Below are 15932 nucleotides of genomic sequence, written 5' to 3'. Positions count from 1 at the left end.
CGCTGTTACCTGATATGTGGGGGGAACCACTGTTTCGGCGCATGGCAGAGCTCAGAAGAGAAGGAGCGCCGTTTGACTTTTGTAATGCAAAATTGGCTGGAATTCAGATCCGACGCCATGTCACGTTTGAAGAGCCCCTGATGTACCTAAACAGTGGAAACCCCCCACAAGTGACCCCATTTTGGAAACTAGACACCCCAAGGAACTTATCTAGATATGTGGTGAGATCTTTGAACCTGCAAGGGCTTCACAGAAGTTTATAACGTACAGTGGTACAATTAAAAAATCATATTTTTTCCACAAAAATGATCTTTTCACCCCCAATTTTTATTTTCCCAAGGGTAACAGGACCCTAAAAGTTATTGTGCAATTTGTCCTGAGTACGCTGATACCCCATATGTGGGTGTAAACGACTATTTGGGCGCATGGCAGAGCTCAGAAGGGAAGCAGCGCCATTTGACTTTTTTGGCTGGAATTGAGATCGGACACCATGTCGCGTTTGGAAAGCCCCTGATGTACCAAAACAGTGAAAACCTACCACAAATGACACCATTTTGAAACTAGACCCCCCAAGGAACTTATCTAGATGTGTGGTGAGCACTTTGAACCCCCAAGGGCTTCACAGAAGTTTATAACGCCCTGGCGTGAAAATAAAAAAATCGTATCTTTTCAACAAACATGATCTTTTAGTCCCCATTTTTTTATTTTCCCAAGGGTAACAGGAGAACTTGGACCTCAAAAGTTGTTGTCCAATTTGTCCTGAGTAAGCTGATACCTCATATGTGGGAGAAAACTACTGCATGGGCACACGTCGGGGCTCGGAAGGGAAGTAGTGACGTTTTGGAATTCAGACTTTGATGGAATGGTCTGCGGGTGTCATGTGCGCTTGGAGAGCCCCTGATGTACCTAAACTATTGAAACTCCCCACAAGTGACCCCATTTTGGAAACTATACCCCCCACGGAACTTATCTAGATGTGTGGTGAGCACTTTGAACCCCCAAGTGCTTCACAGAAATTTATAACGCCCAGGCATGAAAATAAAAAAATCATTTTTTTCCACAAAAATGATATTTTTGCCCCCATTTTTTTATTTTCCTAAGGGTAACAGGAGAAATTGGACCCCAAAAGTTGTTTTGCAATTTGTCCTGAGTAGGCTGATACCCTATATGTGGGGGTAAAACACTGTTTGGGCGCATGGCAGAGCTTGGAATGGAAGGAGCACCATTTGACTTTTTCAACGCAGAATTGGCTGGAATTGAGATCAGATGCCATGTTGCATTTGGAGAGCACCTGATGTGCTTAAACAGTGGAAACCCCCAGTTCTAACCCTAACCCCAACACACCCCTAACCCTAATCTTATTCCTAACTCTTGCCCTAACCCTAATGGGAAAATGGAAACAAATGCATTTTCTTTTAATTTTATTATTTTTCCCTAACTAAGGGGTGATAACGGGGTGTTTGATTCACTATTTATGGCGGTTTTTATGTTTGGCAGCTGTCACACGCTAAAAGACGCTTTTTATTGTAAAAAATAGTTTTTGCATCACCACATATTGAGAGCTATAATTTTTCCATATTGTGACCCACCGAGTCATGTGAGGTCTTATTTTTTGCGAGACGAGTTGACGTTTTTATGGGTATCATTTTTGGGCACGTGACTTTTTTTATCGCTTTTTATTCTGATTTTTGGGACACAGAATGAACAAAAACCAGCATTTCATGAATTTCTTTTGGGGGGTGCGTTTACACCGTTCCGCCTGCGGTAAAATTGATAAAGCGGTTTTATTCTTCGTGTCAGTACGGTTACAGCGATACCTCATTTAGGTAATTTTTTTATGTTTTGGCGCTTTTATGCAATGAAAACAATTTAACATAAAAAATTTTTTGCATTGCTTTATTCTGCGAGCTATAACTTTTTTATTTTTTTGCTGATGATGCTGTATTGCAGGCTCGTTTTTTGCGGGACAAGATGATGTTTTCAGAGGTACCATGGATATTTATATTCGTCTTTTTGATCGCGCATTATTGCTAGTGTTGAGCATTCCGATACTGCAAATATCGGGTATCGGCCGATATTCGCTGTATCGGAATTCTGATACCGAGTACCGATATTTTTTCAATATCGGATACCGGTATCGGAAGTCCCCATAATGCAATGAGCCACTGTTGTGGCTGTGATTGGCTGCTGAAATGATGTCATCATGATGCGCGGTCTGTGCCGACTGCGGGGGGTCTGTACGGGCCTCTCGGGGGCTTGTGCCGGCTGTCAGTGGTCTGTGCCGGCTGCTGGGGGCCTGTGCAGGCTGCCAGTGGTCTGTACGGGCCTCTCGGGGGCCTGTGACGGCTGCCAGTGGTCTGTACGGGCCTCTCGGGGGCCTGTGCCGGCTGTCGGTGGTCTGTGCGGGCCTGCCGGGGTTCTTGTGTGTGTGCAGGCATCGTCCGATGGGACTACAAGTCCCATCGGGCGATGCCTGCTGCAATGTCAGTGATTGACACATTAGCCAATGATGGGACAGTAGTAGTCCCAACATCCGGCTAATGTGTTGAATGTAAAAAAAAAAACATACTACATACATACTGCATATATGCTACATTCATACAGCATACATGCATACTACATACTACATACATGCTACATATATACTACATTCATACAACATACATATATACTACATATATACTACATATATACTACATTCATACAACATACATACATACTACATACATGCTACATATATACTACATTCATACCACATACATATATACTACATACATACTACATATATACTACATTCATACAACATACATACATACTACATACATGCTACATATATACTACATTCATACAACATACATACATACTACATACATGCTACATATATACTACATTCATGCAACATACATATATACTGCATACTACATACATGCTACATATATAGTACATTCATACAAGATACATATATACTACATACATACAACATATATACTACATTCATACAACATACATACATACTACATATTACATACATGCTACATATATGCTACATTCATACAACATACATACATACTACATACATGCTACATATATACTACATTCATGCAACATACATATATACTGCATACTACATACATGCTACATATATAGTACATTCATACAAGATACATATATACTACATACATACAACATATATACTACATTCATACAACATACATACATACTACATATTACATACATGCTACATATATGCTACATTCATACAACATACATACATGCTACATATATAGTACATTCATACAACATACATATACTGTATACTACATACATACAACATATATACTACATTCATACAACATACATACATACTACATACATGCTACATATATACTACATTCATACAACATACATACATACTACATGCTACATATATACTACATTCATGCAACATACATACATACTACATACATGCTACATATATACTACATTCATACAACATACATATATACTACATACATGCTACATATATACTGCATTCATACAACATACATATATACTACATACATGCTACATATATGCTACATTCATACAACATACATATATACTACATACATGCTACATATATACTACATTCGTACAATATACATATATACTACATGCATACTACATATATACTACATTCATGCAGCATACATACTACACACTACATACATGCTACATATATACTACATTCATACAACATACATACTACATACATACTGCATGCAATACATTCATACATATAGACATACAGTACATATAACATAGAGTACATACTCACCATTACTTGTCACTTTGATCCCCGAAGCCAGTGTCATCTATGAAAGAAATTAGAAAATAACAAACAAGCAATATACTCCCTGATCCGCAGAAATCCACGAGGGTCCCACGACGATTTCCCGTGGAGAACAACAGCATCAGCTGATGCAACCGCTCTCTAGGGGGCTCCAGGAATCCAATGACGGAAGGTAGGTATCCTTCCGCACTGTATTCCTCTGCCACTGTAAAAAAATAGTCCCTAGTCTTACTTTATGGCAAATGCTGCGTGAGAAAGTTCCCATGCAGCGTTTTCCATTAAGTGAGACTAGGGACTATTTTTTTACAGAGGCGGAGGAATACAGTGCGGAAGGATACCTACCTTCTGTCATTGGATTCCTGGAGCCCTCTAGAGAGCGGTCGCATCAGCTGATGCTGCTGTTCTCCACGGGAAATCGGCATGGGACCCTCGTGGATTTCTGCGGATCATGGAGTATATCGCTTGTTTGTTATTTTCTAATTTATTTCATAGATGACACTGTATGTCTATGTATGTATTGTATGAATGTATTGTATGCAGTATATATGAAGTATGTAGTATATATGTATGTTGTATGAATGTAGTATATATGTAGCATGTATGTAGTATATATGTATGTTGTATGAATGTAGTATATATGTAGCATATATGTAGTATGTAGTATGTATGTATGTTGTATGAATGTAGTATGTATGTATGTTGTATGAATGTAGTATATATGTATGTTGTATGAATGTAGTATATGTAGCATGTATGTAGTATGTAGTATGTATGTTGTATGAATGTAGTATATATGTAGTATGTATGTTGTGTATATGTATGTTGTATGAATGTAGCATGTATGTAGTATGTAGTATGTATGTATGTTGTATGAATGTAGTATATATGTATGTTGTATGAATGTAGTAAATATGTAGCATGTATGTAGTATATATGTATGTTGTATGAATGTAGTATATATGTAGCATGTATGTAGTATATATGTATGTTGTATGAATGTAGTAAATATATGCAGCATGTATGTAGTATATATGTATGTTGTATGAATGTAGTATGTATGTATGTAGTATGTATGTATGTTGTATATATGTAGTATGTATGTAATGTAGTATGTATGTAGTATGTATATATCTTTTTTTTTTACATTCAACACATTAGCCGGATGATGGGACTACTACTGTCCCATCATTGGCAAATGTGTCAATCACTGTCAGTGTAGCAGGCATCGCCCGATGGGACTTGTAGTCCCATCAGACGATACCTGCACACACACAAGACCCTCGGCAGGCCCACACAGACCACCGACAGCTGGCACAGGCCCCCGAGAGGCCCATACAGACCACCGGCAGCCCGCACAGGCCCCCGGCAGGCCCGTACAGACCACCGACAACCCGCACAGACCCCGCCCGCACACACAGACATGCACAGTGTCCGCCCACACTCTTCCCCCCTCCCGAAGGGGTTTTTTTTTAATTCCGATATTTCTGTCCCATTGACTTTAATGGGACTTCCAGTATTGGAATGGGAATCGGCGATACTTTTTTGTGTATCGGGTCGATCCATTCCAATCCAATACTTTTGAATATCGGATGGTATTGCTCAACCCTAGTTATTGCACTTTTTGTTCGGCGGTATGATAATAAATCATTATTTTTTGCTTCGTTTTTTATTTTTTAAGGGGTTCCCTAAAGGGGTTAACTAATGGGACAGTTTTATAGGGCGGGTCCTTACGGATGCGGCGATACCAAATATGTATACTTTTATTGTTTTTTTTATTTCCAAAAAATGAGTTTATTAGGGAATTTTTTTTTTATTATTTATTTAGCGATTTTTTTAAAATTGTTTTTACACTTTTTTTTTAAACTTTATTATATTGTCCCAGGGGGGACATAACTGTCATGTGACAGATCGCTGAACTGTCACATCAGAGATCACTGTGACAGATCAGCGATCTGTCACAGGCACAGCACAAGGCTTCCTCGTGCCTGAGCTTTGCAGGCACTGAGGAAGCCATCTCCCTGCAGGCCCCCGAAGGTCCCCGTCGCCATCTTGGATCCGGGGACCTGCAGGGATGGAGCCCCCCACAGCAGCACTGCACATTGCGCTGCTGTGGGGGGCTCAGGGAAGCACGGAGGGAGCCACTCCCTGCCGATGCTTCCCTTTAACCCCCGGTACACCGCAATCGTGTTTGATCGCGGTGTGCAAGGGGTTAACGTGTCGGGGGTGGTCCGTGACCACCCCTGAGACACTGTGCCGGGTGTCAGCTGTGATAATCAGCTGACACCCGGACGCGATCAGCGGCGCTCACCACGTGGGCGTCGCTGATCGAAATAACGTAATATTCCGTCCATCGGAATTAGGTCCAGGGTCACATGGGCGGAATATTATGTCCATTGTAGGAAAGGGGTTAATCCATTTTTTCCTTGCTTATGCATGGTTTGGGAGACCCCACCCCTCTCGTGTGACATGCACATAAAGAGCGGTCTTACACCATGTGCCCACACCAGGAAGTGCCTGTCTGGACACTGTTCATATGTTCAGGTTTTAAATACATTAGCACTCAGCCTCCTACCATGTATATACAGGACTCGGCCTCCTACCATGTATATACAGTACTCGGCCTCCTACCATGTATACACAGCACTCAGCCTTCTATCATGTGTATACACAGCACTCAGCCTCCTATCATGTATACACAATACTCAGCCTTCTATCATGTGTATACACAGCACTCAGCCTCCTAACATGTATATACAGTACTCAGCCTCCTATCATGTATATACAGCACTCAGCCTCCTATCATGTATATACAGCACTCAGCCTCCTATCATGTATATACAGCGCTCAGCCTCCTATTATGTATATACAGTACTTAGCCTCCTATCATGTATATACAGCACTCAGCCTCCTATCATGTATATACAGCACTCAGCCTCCTATCATGTATATACAGCACTCAGCCTCCTATCATGTATATACAGCACTCAGCCTCCTATTATGTATATACAGTACTTAGCCTCCTATCATGTGTATACAGTAATCAGCCTCCTAACATGTATATACAGTACTCAGCCTCCTACCATGTATATACATCACTCACCGTCCTCTCATGTGTATACAGCACTCAGCCTCCTATCATGTATATACAGCACTCAGCCTCCTATCATGTATATACAGCACTCAGCCTCCTACCATGTATATACAGCACTCAGCCTCCTATCATGTATATACAGCACTCAGCCTCCTATCATGTATATACAGCACTTGGCCTCCTATCAGGCATATACAGCACTCAGCCTTCTATCATGTGTATACACAGCACTCAGCCTCCTAACATGTATATACAGTACTCAGCCTCCTATCATGTATATACAGCACTCAGCCTCCTATCATGTATATACAGCACTCAGCCTCCTATCATGTATATACAGCACTCAGCCTCCTATCATGTATATACAGCACTCAGCCTCCTATCATGTATATACAGCACTCAGCCTCCTACTATGTATATACAGTACTTAGCCTCCTATCATGTGTATACAGTACTCAGCCTCCTAACATGTATATACAGTACTCAGCCTCCTACCATGTATATACATCACTCACCGTCCTCTCATGTATATACAGCACTCAGCCTCCTATCATGTATATACAGTACTCAGCCTCCTACCATGTATATACAGCACTCAGCCTCCTATCATGTATATACAGCACTCAGCCTCCTATCATGTATATACAGCACCCAGCCTCCTATCATGTATATACAGTACTCAGCCTCCTACCATGTATATACAGCACTCAGCCTCCTATCATGTATATACAGCACTCAGCCTCCTATCATGTATATACAGCACCCAGCCTCCTATCATGTATATACAGCACTCAGTCTCCTATCATGTATATGCAGCACTCAGGACAGTACTATATACAGGAGCTACAGTGCAGAACCGAATCCTCTGACCCACAGACACCACTGACTCCTGATGGGTGATACTGAGGGCAGAGGGGCTTGATGGGTTCTCCAGAGTTTCCATCATTATGGGAGGGATAATCGCTGCAGGTAGAGCTGATTTATCCCCATGTATATGGATGTAATCGGGGTGGAGGCTCAGATATAGATGAGAATGGAGTCTGCTCTGATGTCTCATGAGAAATATAGAATTAGGAATATAAACTTACCAATAACTGAAGTTCAGAGTTGTATTAGATGTGATCAGATTATCATAATAATAATTATATTCATCATCAGCAGCATCTTCCATTCTGAGGAGTCACCTACAGTAATAATAATACAACAGACCATGTAATCTCTGTATCTGGGCAGTAGGATCTTGTGGTAAAGGAGCTCTCCAGCCATTGTTTGCTCATTGTCCCCCTGTTAGTTATCAGTAATGTGTGTAGCGAGTGTATTACATTACTGACCAGTCACTGTATTTTGCCATTTCCAGCTTTCTTTGCCTCGTTCTGCGTCTCATAGACTAATACTGAAAAGTGACCTCCGGCCACAGAGAAGTGGAGTGGAGTTGGAGTAGACTGGAGCAGCGCTGGAAACGGCAGATGAAGGCGGCTGGTAAGTAATGGAATACACTCTCTACACACATTACTGATCGTTAACGGGGGGACAATAAGCACATCGGGGGCTCCTGTGATCACACGTAGCTCCAGCTTACACTATGGGGGGATTTATATAAAGCCGGCTGGAGTAAGATGAGCTGCACGCTGTATAGTTATAGTTCATGGGAGCAGGATCCAAAAATATTGGTGCTGGGGAAATCTCAGAAAATGTGTGGAATATTAATATTTTCTTAATTTATATGAGGGGCAGGGACAATTTACCACAAATCTACCAATACAGTGTGCAGCAAACAGGTCTCCAAGTAAAGGAACCGGTTATTATAAAGTTGTATCCCACCACTGATAAAGACATCACTATCTGCTGTGGAATGACTTCATACAGATTTATCATTATCGCTCAGTGTCGGACTGGGGTGCCAAGGGCCCACCAGTAACACTGACTTTGGGGGCCCACTTGCATACAAATATTACACTACCCTCGTTCACAAATTTACCTATATCACTATTTAATAATAAACTGGGTAGTTTGATTAATGAATGATGAGATGCTGCCTTTTTCTATACAGGATCAATTGAATTATGCCAAGTACTTCTCATACAGTGGGTTTCGGGGCCAGATCTGCACAGGGGCCCACCGGGGGATTCCCTTGTTACCCTATGGGACAGTCCGAGCCTGTTATCACTCATCACACGAGACATAACACCCGAACCAATCAGGGCAATATCTTCTGGAGATGCCTCATGGGAATCTGTCAGCACAAACCTCTCCCCAACTGTGTATATGGTCGTGTTCCTCTGTGACAATACTGAAAGGACACAACACGACCATATACACAGATTGGGGGAATTGTGCCGACAGATTCCCTATAACAAAGAAAATTCCATAAGGAGCAAATTACTGTTATAATAAACTGCTGATAGGTAAAAAATACAATAAAGGTAGATAATAGAGAGATAATAGATAGATGATAAATAGATATATGATAGATAGATAGTAGATAGATAGTAGATATATAATAGATATATAGATAATAGATAATAAATAGATAATAGATAGATATCATTACCTTCCTTTCTTCTCCACCAGGATCCCTTCCCTTTGGTCAGTGAGTGCAGCGGATCCTCTGCCCATAACCAGCATTGCTGCTGTATATACTGTATATATATATATATATATATTCACACTTCTCCACCCCAATCCATCAGATGCTTCTGCTAAGTGCAAACAGTTATAAATTTCAAAATAATTGTTTTTTATCTCATTTATTTAGTTGTTATTGAAACATCCGAATATATTACTTTATACATATTTTATACATATAATTATTAATGCTTTTTCTTGACTCTTACCCAATTATCTGCTCTTTCAATCCATTATGTGAAAAGCGTAAAGCAAATGTTTTTATTGTTGTATTTAAAGTGGACGTTCTACCAAATTTTTCATCTCGAGCTGGACACACAATGTAATCGCAGCTGCAGAGTGTAATAAAATATATATTTTTATTTTGCCTCTCCGTTGTGGAGATATTAGCAATCAAAGTATATGGCACCTAATGAGTAAATTTTTGTTACGTTCAAATGGGTGTTAGCAATAGCTTGCACTTCTCTCTGTATGATGCTGATCAATCATCAGCAGGCAGATGAGCAAATCATCAAGATCCTCTGCTGGCAGCTCCCTTTGCAACTGACATCATTGATGCCCCACATGTGCTCAATGGGAAACAAGACCAAAGACAGAGCAAACGACCAAGATACAATCTGAACTCACTGTTGAATAAGTTAAACCCCCATTCTAGACTCCATTTATCTATTTCAACCCCCATTTGGAAACCACATGGGCAATGTATTGAAGAGGACAACACGAGTGAATGGCACACAGATCCTATTGCTGTGATTTTGTTGTAGGGTGAGCTTACAGAGACTACTCTAATTTTTTTTATATTAGGAGAGGAGGGATTGTAAGATGGCCTTACATCAGCCTTCTGAAATATGGCTATGACACTGATCTGTTTTCCTTTGTCTGTGGCAGGAGATGCCAGACTGGAGAAGGGATATTTGGGTTCAGATGTAACCATACAGAAGAGCTTTTTAACTTGATACAACTATGCATGCAAAACAATTGAATAAGTGTAATTTCTGATAGAGATGGAAACTCTCCAGTAGCAGATGCTGAACAAAGTTTCCCATACCGGTATGACACCTATCCCACTCTCCCAGCAACCTCACTAATCTCATCTACCCTAAGGCAAGAGCCTATTGGAAGTGAATTTGTCACTTATTATTATTATTTATTTATATAGCACCATTGATTCCATGGTGCTGTACATAAGAAGGGGTTACATACAAATTACAGATATCACTTACAGTAAACAAACTTACAATGACAGACTGATACAGAGGGTAGAGGACCCTGCTCTTTCGGGCTTACATGCTACAGGATGGAGGGGAAGGAGACAGTATGTTGGTGGGTTGCAGCAGTTTCAGTGTTGGTTGAGGTGATGTCTCCGGTAGTGGTGAGGAGGTAGTGGGGTCATTGCAGGCTGTAGGCTTTCTTGAAGAGGTGGGTTTTCAGGTTCTGTCTGAAGGATCCGAATGTGGTTGATAGTCGGACATGTTGGGGCAAAGAATTCCAAAGGATGAGGGCTATTTGGGAGAAGTCTTGGAGGCGGTTGGGTGAGGAGCGAATAAGTGTGGAGGAGAGAAGGAGATCTTGGGATGAGCATAGATTACATGAGGGTAGGTATCGGGAGATTAGTTCAGAGACATATGGAGGAAACAGGTTATAGATGGCCTTGTAGGTCAGTATTAGTAATTTGAACTAGATACGCTGAGGGAATGGAAGGCAGTGAAGAGATTTGCAGAGGGGAGAAGCGGAGGAGTAGCGAGGAGATGAATTAGTCAGGCAGCAGAGTTAAGGATGGACTGGAGAGGTGTGAGGGGGTTAGCAGGGAGACCATAGAAAAGGATGTTGCAGTAGTCGAGGTGGGAGATGGTGAGGGCGTGCTGTTATGAATGGGTCACCGTGGAGAAAAAAGCAAACAAGCTAAGCCACAGAAAACAGAGTGGTTGGTAACTATGCAGATTGCAGATCCCTGATCTTACCACACAACTAGCAGTAGCCGTGGAGCGTGCCTACGATGTTCCTAGACGCCTCGTCACGGGACTACAAAAGCCTAAAGCAAGAAAGGGGAAAACTAACTGCCCCAGAGCAGACCCCAAAGGAATAGATAGCCCCCACACATGTATAAACAAGATGAAGGCACAAACACAGGCAGGAAAATAGGCTGAGCAAATGATGGGGCCCAATGTTATGAATGAGTCACCGTAGGAGGCAAAAACAGAAATGCCAGCTAAGTCCAGAAAACCAGAGAAGTTGGCAGCTATCGGATTGCAGACCCCTGAACCTATCAACAACAACTAGCAGTAGCCGTGGGGGGTTCCTACGGTGCCCTAGACCCCTCGATCACAGCCGGAGAACTACATAGCCTAAAGACAGAAAGGGAAATCTAAACTGCCCCAGAGCAGACCCCAAAGCAATAGGCAGCCCCCAACATATAATGACGGTGAAGCAAGAAGAAAAAACACTAACACAGATAGAAAGATAGACTGAGCAAATGATGGGGCCCAAGCTAACTAGATAGGACAGGATAGAAAAGCTGCTGTCCGCAATCCGCTAAAAACCCTATCAAAACAAGAGCCAACAGACTGACAGGGAAAAAGGCCCTGAAGACGCTAGGCTTCAAAAAGACTATGTCAGTACTCAGGAATTTTCTGAAGACAGAGCAATAAGACACCAAGGAATTCAGCTCACTCCAGAAGGGAATGGCAGAATCCAGAAAAGCAAGGCAAAATAAAACCAAAACACAAATGCAAAAAGCAAGGCAGAAAACTTAGCTTTTGAGGAGCAGGAATCAGACTGGTCTCCTAGAATCCCTCAGAGAAATCACCAGCGAGGCAGAAGGGCGTCTGCTGCCTTATATCCAGTCAGCAATTCCCGTCGCCCAGTCATCCTCTACCAGCTCAGGTGTTTGGTAATCAGCCTCACTACCTTCCTTCACCAGAAGAGGGAGTTCATCAGACCTCAATGGCGAAGGGGAAAATGAACACATAACAGTAACTCCCCCTTGAGGAGGGGTCACCGAACCCTCATCCATGCCACCAGGGCGATCAGGGTGAGCCCGATGAAAGGCACGCACCAATCTTTTGGCATGAATATCAGAGACCCAGGAATTATCCTCCTGACCATAACCCTTCCATTTAACCAAAAACTGGAGTCTCCATCTAGCCAGACGGGAATCCAGTATCTTCTCTACCTCATATTCCATGTTACCTTCAACCAATACAGGGTCCGGAGGTGCCACCCCAGGAACTTCTGGTTCAACAAACCTCTTCAACAAGGACTTATGAAACACATTATGGATTTTAAATGTGTCCGGAAGAGCCAACCGAAAAAAGACCGGATTAATGATCTCCAAAATCTTGTAAGGTCCAATAAATCTAGGCTTAAACTTAGGAGAAGCTACCTTCATAGCGATATTTTTTGATGATAACCAAACCATATCACCCACCTTAAACCGGGGACCAATGGTCCTATGTCGGTTGGAAAACCGCTGGGCCTTTTCCTGGGAGAGAGATAACTTATCCACCACTTGGTCCCAGATCTGGTGCATTCTCTCCACCACAGTGTCAACACCTGGGCAGGCAGAAGGCTCCACCTGCCCTGAAGAAAATCGAGGATGAAACCCAAAGTTACAAAAAAAAGGTGACATCAAAGTGGCAGAACTAGCTCTATTATTTAAAGCAAATTCGGCCAAGGGCAAAAATGAAACCCAATCATCCTGATCAGCGGAAATAAAACATCTCAAATATGACTCCAAGGCCTGGTTTGTTCTCTCCGTCTGCCCATTGGTCTGAGGGTGAAATGCAGAGGAGAAGGACAACTGAATTCCCAGCTTGGAACAGAAAGTCCTCCAAAATCTAGACACAAACTGAACTCCTCTGTCAGATACAACGTTCTCAGGAATCCCGTGCAAGCGAACCACCTGTTGCAAAAACAGGGACACCAACTCAGAAGAGGATGGCAACTTAGGGAGTGGTACAAGATGAACCATCTTAGAGAACCTATCACAAATCACCCAAATAACAGTCATTCTCTGAGAGACAGGCATATCAGAGATGAAATCCATTGATATATGGGTCCATGGCCTCCTGGGGACCGGCAAAGGCATGAACAACCCACTAGAGCGAGAACAAGGTTTAGACCGGGAGCAAGTCCCACAGGACTGCACAAAATTCCTGACATCACGAGACAAGGTGGGCCACCAAAAAGACCGACTCACCAGATCTCTAGTACCAAAAATACCTGGATGACCAGCCCATGCAGAGCAATGAACTTCAGACATCACTCTCTTCTTCCACTGGTCAGGAACATACAACTTTCCACTGAGACAACGCTCAGGTTTGTCCTCCTGGAACTCTTCCAGAGCACGTCTCAAATCGGGAGAGATGACAGAAAGAACTACCCCTTCGCCTAAGATGGTAGCAGGCTTGGTCACCACAATAGAATCAACCAAGAAGCTCCCAGAAAGAGCGTCAGCCTTGACATTCTTAGTGCCAGGAAGAAAAGAGACTACAAAATCAAAACGTGTAAAAAACAAGGCCCATCTAGCCTGTATAGGGTTCAAGTGTTTGGCCGACTCCAGGTAAATCAAATTCTTGTGGTCAGTGAGGACCACGACTTGATGTTTAGCTCCCTCCAACCAATGTCTCCACTCCTCAAATGCCCATTTCATGGCTAACAATTCCCGATTCCCCACATCATAGTTACGTTCAGATGGGGAGAACTTTCGGGAAAAGAAAGCACAGGGATTCATTTTAGATGTTACAGGATCCTTTTGGGACAAAACAGCTCCTGCATCAATCTCAGAAGCGTCCACCTCTACCTGGAACGGGAGTGAGACATCAGGTTGCCGCAAAACCGGGGCAGAAGTGAATCTTTGCTTCAGCTCCTGAAAGGAAGAAACAGCCTCCGGAGACCAATTCAACACATCAGCACCCTTCTTAGTCAGATCAGTCAATGGCTTGACAATACTAGAAAATTTTGCTATAAATTTCCGATAAAAATTAGCAAAACCCAAAAACTTTTGAAGGGCCTTCAAAGAAGTGGGCTGAACCCAATCATAAATGGCCTGTACCTTGGCCGGGTCCATTTCAATAGTTGACGGAGACAAAATAAATCACAAAAATGAAATCCTCTGTACCCCAAAAAGGCATTTCGATCCATTGGCATACAGGGAATTCTCCCTCAAGATCCGGAACACAGTCCGAACATGTTCCACATGAGAATCCCAATCCTTGGAGAAGATCAAAATATCATCCAGATAGATAATCAAAAATTTATCCACAAAGTCTCGGAAAATGTCGTTCATGAAGCACTGGAAGACAGAAGGGGCATTAGTGAGCCCAAAAGGCATCACCAGGTACTCAAAATGTCCCTCTGGAGTATTAAACGCTATCTTCCATTCATCCCCATGCTAAATGCGGATAAGATTATACGCCCCCTGAGGTCAAGCTTGGTAAACCAGCAAGCACCTTTATCTCTGGAGAATAGATCCGAAATCAGGGGTAATGGATACTGATATTTAATAGTAATTTTGTTGAGGGCACGATAATCAATCCAAGGCCTTAATGAACCATCCTTTTTGGCCACGAAAAAAAACCCAGCACCTAATGGTGAAGAGGATGGTCTAATATGACCCTTCTCCAACGCCTCCTTAATATAGGATCACATAGCCTCGTGCTTGGGTACAGATAAATTGAAGAGCCGACCCTTGGGAAATTTACACCCCGGGCTCAGTTCAATTGTACAGTCATAACTCCTATGAGGAGGCAAAGACGCAGACTCATTCTCACTAAATACATCAAAAAAGTCCGCCAAATAGTCAGGAACATCATGTGACTGAGGAGAGGTGGAAATAACCGGAGCCTCAGTAAGGGCACACCGACAACCCCAACTCACCACAGACACAGATTTCCAATCCAAAACTGGATTATGAATTTGCAACCAGGGAAACCCCAGAACAATGGTATCTTGCAAATTATGCAACACCAAAAATCTGCAATTTTCTTGATGGTGTGGGGCAACCCGCATTACCACCTGGGTCCAAAACTGAGGTTTATTTTTTGCCAAAGGAGTAGCATCAATCCCCCTCAAAGGGATAGGCGTCCGCAGAGGTGTCATAGGAAATCCACAACGTTTAGCAAAATCCAAGTCCATTAGGTTCAGGGCTGCTCCCGAATCCACAAAAGCCTTGGCGGAAAATGTGGACAGGGAGCAGATCAGAGTAATTGCCAGAAGATACTTAGGTTGAACACCACCCACAGAAAACGTGTGTACAAAACGTTTCTCTCGTTTAGGACAGACAGAAATAATATGCGAGGCATCTCCACAAAAAAACATAGCTTATTATGCCTTCTGAACTCCTGACGTTGCTCCCTGGACAAAACTCTATCACATTGCATAGGT

The 15932-nt window shown here is 42.4% G+C and overlaps 1 pseudogene; it reads left to right on the top strand.

Moving 5' to 3' along the window:
• LOC141055929 (fibroblast growth factor receptor substrate 2-like) overlaps positions 1-15932 on the top strand; it is a 42659-nt pseudogene that overhangs the window by 20899 nt on the left and 5828 nt on the right.

Source organism: Dendrobates tinctorius, unplaced genomic scaffold (assembly GCF_039654945.1).
Source record: "Dendrobates tinctorius isolate UK_male_01 unplaced genomic scaffold, ASM3965494v1 ptg000192l, whole genome shotgun sequence".
Taxonomy (NCBI): domain Eukaryota; kingdom Metazoa; phylum Chordata; class Amphibia; order Anura; family Dendrobatidae; genus Dendrobates; species Dendrobates tinctorius.
This window is presented reverse-complemented; position numbering and strand designations above follow the sequence as displayed.